Genomic DNA, 7,374 nt, shown 5'->3' on the forward strand with positions numbered 1-7,374 from the left:
CAAACCCGAGGGTTTTTCAGTTGAAGGAAAGGAACACATGGTGTGTAAGCTTAAGAGGTCAATATACAGACTCAAATAAGCTTCTAGACAATGGTATCTTAAGTTTAGTGATACTATCACATCTTTTGGATTTAAAGAAAACATCGTTGATCGATGTATATATCTAAAGATTAGTGGGTGATACTATCACATCTTTTGGATTTAAAGAAAACATCGTTGATCGATGTATATATCTAAAGATTAGTGGGAGCAAGTTTATATTTCTGATTCTGTAAAGAAAACATCGTTGATCGATGTATATATCTAAAGATTAGTGGGAGCAAGTTTATATTTCTGATTCTGTATGTTGATGATATCTTGCTTGTTGCTAATGATCTTGGCTTATTACACGAGACCAATAAATTTCTCTCTAAGAACTTTGAAATGAAATATATGGGTGAGGCATCTTATGTGATTGGAATTGAAATATTCTGTGACAGATCACAAGGATTGTTAGGGTTGTATCAGAAATCATATATTAATAAAGTTCTAGAGAGATTCAAGATGGAAAAAACACTCTGCATCTACTATTCTAATTCATAAAGGAGATAAATTTAGTCTCATGCAATGTTCAAAGAATGAATTGGAACACAAACAAATGGAACAAATTCCTTATGCATCCATCGTTGCGAGCTTGATGTATGCGCAGGTTTGTACAAGACCTAACATTAGTTTTACCGTCGCAATGCTGGGTAAATATCAAAGTAATCCAGGATTGGATCATTGGAAAGCTACAAAGAAGGTGTTGAGATACTTGCAAGGAACAAAGGATCATATGCTCACTTATAGGAGATCTGATCACCTTAAGGTGATTGGATATTCAGATTCAGATTTTGTTGGGTGTTTGGATACTAGAAAATCCACATTTGGCTATTTGTTCCTTTTAGCTGGAGGAGCGATCTCATAAAAAAGTGTGAAGCAGTCTGTCATTGCTGCATCAACTAAGGAGGCTGAGTTCGTGGCATGCTTTGAGGCCACTGTTCATGGATTATGGCTGCGGAATTTTATTTCAGGACTTGGAATTGTTGACAGTATTGCCAAGCCGCTGAAAATTTATTATGATAATGCTGCAACAGTCTTCTTTTCTAAAAACGACAAGTATTCGAAAGGTGCTAAACATATGGAATTAAAATACTTTGCCGTTAAAGAAGAAGTTCAGAAACAAAGAGTGTTAATTGAACATATTAGCACAAATCTCATGGTTGCGGATCCGTTAACAAAAGGATTGCCACCAAAGATATTTACTGAACTTGTCGAAAGAATGGGCATTATTGAAAATTATCATTGACTTTTATGTAAGGTTTATGTTCTTTATATATTTGACACTTTGAGCTCATCTAAACAGTGATTCTGATATATTAATGCATCATGTTTATTATTGTCAGTATATACATGAATGATTATGTGAATATTAACAGAATATGACTCTGACAAGGACATTATTGTTGGACCATTATGATAAGTCTCATTACAGATCATGTTTAGTTTAAAACTAACATTGTGATACATGGAAGGGGCTATGTCTATTTAACTACGTACGACCGCCATGATCCTTATTAGTTTTATACTTAATGATGATTGATGGTTTGATCAATATAATGATGGAATTAGCTTACACTATGCATATTATATTGTATTATTAAATCATGATGTTAAATTATGAAACATGTGTCGAGTGGGAGAATGTTAGATTTTAGTGGCCCACATTTTATTTTAACCAACTTTAGTGGTCAAGTTATTTTTTCTCACGTTTTTAGTTAGTTTAGGAAACTAGTCATGTTTTATTTAGTTATATAACTACTCACGTTTTTATGCCAAATTCCTATTGATCAATTAAGATAACTACTTACGTTGATGGAGTGTGAGTGATTATTCTATTTAAAGGCTTGGTTCCTCTCTCTACCTATTATGTGAAAAAAAATTCTCCATCAAGGAAATTTCGGAAAAGCTCAAGAGGGTTAAGGGAGAGAAACTCAAGTCTTCAAGATTGTTCATCTTGCAAACAATTTCTCTTCAAACTTTAAATCATGGATCAAGGTACATTTTTTTCTTAATTAATTGTTCAAAGTGAAAATCATTTATTCTAAGATCTTAGTGAAGTTTAGATTGATTTGCCTAAATATAAATTAAGATTACAGTATCATCTCTTGATAGTTTATTTAACTAATTAATGAGTTGCATAGACATAGTCAATAATCCCTAACTAATATTATAGACCTTGTTTTATGTAACTTATTAATCTAATTTTTTTTAATTATTGAGCTATAGGTAATTCACGTGAAATTAAGATAGGATATAATTATGATTATGATAGATTAAGATTTAAATAAAATATTTAAAAAAATGAAGGATAATATTGACCAAGGAAAGATTTTTCCGAAACTCATGCTTTTAAAGGAAGTATATGATAAACTTTTGAGGGTGTTTCTATAATTTTTAAAATATTAAGGATGTTAATTATAAATATAAAATTCTTTAGAAGATACTGTTAATTTCTAAATTTCATGTTTGTTATTTTAAGTTTTGATATGTGATGATGTTTTGTGTAATTTTGAATATTTGAGAGTATTTTATGTAATTTTTAAAATGTTTTGGTTTTTTTATTATTGTTGTAATATTTTATATAACTTATTAATCTTTTTTTAATTATTGAGATCTAGGTAATTCATGTGAGATTAAGATAGAATATAATTATGATTATGATAGATTAAGATTTAAATAAAATATTTAAAAAAATGAAGGGTAATATTAACAAAGGAAAGATTTTTCCAAACTCGTGCTTCTAAAGAAAGTACTAGTTGGATTGTAAGTGCAAATGCAAGTGGATTGATAAAAAATAGAATAAAAAAAAGAGAAAATAAAGTTTTTTTTTGCGGGATTGATCATCAACTCAATAATCTATCTTTTAAATAAAATATTGTTATTGTTTCCTTCAACTCGGATTGTCGCCACGTGATCTACTATTTGTGAGTTATAAACACATTGATCTAGTACTATATCTTTGTTTATTAGTATCTTTAAATTTTTAAAAGTTGAGTGATCATTTAATTTACAAAAGAATTTTACATATGAGTTTACTTGCAATATGTCTATTAAATTTTTAGTTATGGTTTGACTCATATTCACATTAACTTTTAGTTGTGGTTTCACTCCTATTTACATTATCTAATATTCTCATTCAATTTTATAGCTCAATCTTCGTACCATAGAAGTAAAACTAAATGTATGGAGAATTATTTTCTTATGAAATTAGAGCAGGGAGGTTATGATATATTTTGCCATGTACTTTAAATATAAAAAAAATCTTTAATGTAAGGTCCCTGTCAAATCTTACCCTAAATAATGTGAATTAAAAATGCTATTATAACTCACTTGCTCGTATCAATTATATTGTATATATGACATATATAATAGTCTCATGTATTTTTTGGTTCTAACTACAAAATATGCAAGAGTTGTAGTCCATATATTTTCTGACTTTAATTATTTTTGTAATTAATGTTCTCTAAATGTACGAGACTATTAATTCCGTGCATTTTAAAAATGATTTTTTTACAAAATCGACCTCTTTTTTATAGTCTTGATGTTGTGGAATAAAGAGGTTAATTTTGTTAATTATTATGTAAAATAGTCGATTTTTCTAATATTTTTAAAAAGTAATCTTCTTAAAAATTCTCTAAAATAAACTATTAATTCAAAAGATAAAATGAGTGAAAAGACCTAAACATTCTAGTGATTAATTGACCCATAAATAGAAAAAATAATAATTAAAATAAAAGTATATTTAAATTGAATCTAATAAGACACTTCACAGAATGAAGCATAAAATGAATCTAAGAAATTATTAGAAAAGAATTAAAGAAACTAATTTAAAAAATATGAGATCGAGGGATTGAGGGAGAGAAGACCTCATCGACATGAATTCTATTTCTCTCCGAGCATGATAGAAAAATTGGTGGAGAATGTGAAAGAAGAAAAGTGAATATAATAGGTGACAAAGTGGGCGTGCTTACATAAATAGGCTATTAAGATATTCATCCTGAAATATTAAATACATACATGTTAGTCCCTAACATCTTTTGCAATTGCTCATTTACAATGATATTACGATTTAGTACTTAATCAAATTTATTATATAAGATTATGTATCATTTTTAATAAATTATATATATGGAAACCTCGATGCTTATAACCAGTAATTAGGCTCCACAAAATAGGTCAACTTTATATTATAGTTTGCTATTGGTAATATTGTTGGCAATGCCATTACATTTTCTCTTATCTTATTATTCACACTTTTTTGATGAAAGTTCTTTTTTGCTAGTCACTCAATTGGCTATATTTTATTTTTATAATATCAGAGGTTAGAATATTATTTTTTGTTTAAAAAGTATCCACATTATTTTCTTAAAAAATATATACACATAGTAGCAATAGTATATACTTCAGTTCAACTTAAACATTAGCTTAAAGTCATTTAGAATGAGGTCCTTTCTATGCTAGAATTGTGACGTAGTAATTACACAATCCAAAAGTTCTACAAAGAAAAAGTAATTTAATATGTCAAATTAACAACTAATTTATAAAATATACATGGACAATGTAGATAACTATAGAAAATAAGGTATATATTTTCATAAAAAATTTATTATGAGTGACCAACTACAATCATCATAATTTAAGCATAAATAATTATTATTTTAGTTACTAATTTGATACGTGTAACTATGAAATAAATCTCAAGTAAAAAATAGAAATTGAAATTATATTATCTTATAGGTAAATAAATAAATGTTATTAAAGCTCCTCTTTATATTAAATTTAAAAGCAATAACTTAAATTATAAGTACTAAATATTAGTTTATGCGAGAAAGTAAAGTAATCTATGGTCTATATACCTATATAGTCAATCGATTAAATGTATTAAATTTATAATGACCATAGTCAAAATTATATGGTGGGTTCACATTAAATATAATTTATAAAAAATAGTACATTAAAATTAAAAACATTTTAACCACTTATAGATTGTTTGAAATTTTTTGTATGTATAAACTATACTACCTACGAATAGTGATGTGCATACTTAACTATAGCTTAATACATCTTAAGAATAACTTATTCTTTAATATCATAATTAATTGATGTATCTATGCATTACACTAAAAACATAATGAAAATTTAGAAAACTATAAAAGAAACACCCCCAAAAATTTTAAAAATTGTAAAAACAAACACCCTAAACTTTTATAATTTACAAATACACAAAACTATTAAAAATTATATTAAAATCAAGGAACTACAAAAAAATCATTAAAAATTTTTAAATTTTGGAGGGGTAATTTGCAATGTACTAAACTTTAAATTTGTTTTTTTTTTGTAAATTTTAAATCTAATAGATTTTTCAATTAGTTATGTTCTTTTTAAAAAAGTTATGAGTAATATCAATCATGAAAAGTTTTTCCTAAACCTATACTTTTAAAGGAAGTATGATATTTTTTATAATTTTTTATTTTCTAGGTGTTGCTAGTAATTTTGTATATTCATTTTAGTGTCTATAGGTTAGAAATTCTCATGATGTTTTTTTTGGTAAATTATGAATATTAAGGGTTTTTTATAATTTTTTAAACTTATAAGCCTTTTCTACATATTATAAATTGTTTATAGACTATTTATAACTCCTATATTTTTAATTTACTAATGAGTTTGAATTTATTAGGGATTTTTTTGTAAATTTTAAATTTTGAGTGTTTATTTATAATTTTTAAAATTTTAAGGGTGTTTTCTATAAATTATAAATTATGCATGGGATATTTGTAACTCCTATATTTTCAATGTATTGTTAGGTTAAAATATATTAGGATTTTTATAAAATTTACAATCTTGAGGGTTTTATCTTACAATTTGTAAAATGTTTAGAGTATTTATTTTAAATTCCATAATTTTTTGAGGGTTATTTGTGTTATTTGTAGGTTTTTAGTGTGTTTATAGGTTTGAAAATTTTAAGGTGTTTTTTATAAATTTTGAATTTTTAGGAGTATTTTTGTATTTTTTAGAACTTACAAGATACTTTCTCCAATGTTAAAAACTTTTATTTTTTAGCTAACATATATTTTTGTATTTTTCAGAACTTACAAGATACTTTATCCAATGTTAAAAACTTTTATTTTTTAGCTAGCATATATATTTTTAGATTTCTCACTGAATTAAAATAAATAAAATTTATAATTTTTAAGATGTTTTAATAAAATTTTGAATTTGTAGGGGTGTTTTTGTAATTTTAAAAACTTAGAGGATATTTTTTATAATATCCAAAAACTTTTAGGTGCTAGCTAACATATATTTTTTAGATTTTTCTGCAAAATAAAATAAGTAAAAGATTTGAATTATATCAAACGAATCTTTTCTATCCAATAACATGTTAAGTCTCATTATGGATAGGATAAATCATTTAATTATAAATTCAAAGAAGATAGAAAAATTAGAATAGATTAGGATAACAATATAATATTTAAAAAAGTTAAGGGTAATATTGGCAATGAAAAGATTTTCCCCAACTCGTACTTTTAAAAGAAGTATGATTTATCTAATAACATGGTAAGTCTCATTATGGATAAGATAAACCAGTTAATTATAAATTCAAAGAGGATAGAAAAATTAGAATATATTAGGATAACAATATAATATTTAAAAATAAAGTTAATGGTAATATTGACCATAAAAAGATTTTCCCTAACTCGTACTTTTAAAAGGAGTATGATATGATATGATATGATATGGTATGATTATCTCTTTATATATCAATATCAAAGTAGTGGCAATTTCAATGTAAGTACCGACTGCATAGGATTACAGTAACGAAGTCACAATTATTCAAGCTAGTCGTAAAATTTTGCCATTAATTATATTTGTAGTTGTAGATGTTCACGATAGATTACAATTTGAGTTTGAACATAAACTTAATTTTCAGCTACGAACATGGCAACAATGACAGGGGTTCATACAAGTATAAATCGTGAAGCTGAAGTTCTTTTAGGGTTAATTTGAGAAAACTCCCCTTGAACTTTGGGGTGTTGCTGCACATAACATCCTGGAACTTTATTTATCTCGCTCAACCCCCCTAAACTATGGGTGTCTCATAAAACCCTCCAAAACTTTACATTATCTCAAATAGCTTCCCGTCCGTAATTTGCAAATAAAGAAAGTTTTCAATAGAGGGAAATATCCAAAATTTTGGGGAGGGAGTATGTTGTGTGTAAATGACAATGACAAAGTTTGAGATTTTTTCACTCAATTTTTTTTAGTTATATGCAAATTACCTAAAATTAGTATTAT

Source organism: Asparagus officinalis, chromosome 3 (assembly GCF_001876935.1).
Source record: "Asparagus officinalis chromosome 3, Aspof.V1, whole genome shotgun sequence".
Classification (NCBI taxonomy): Eukaryota; Viridiplantae; Streptophyta; class Magnoliopsida; order Asparagales; family Asparagaceae; genus Asparagus; species Asparagus officinalis.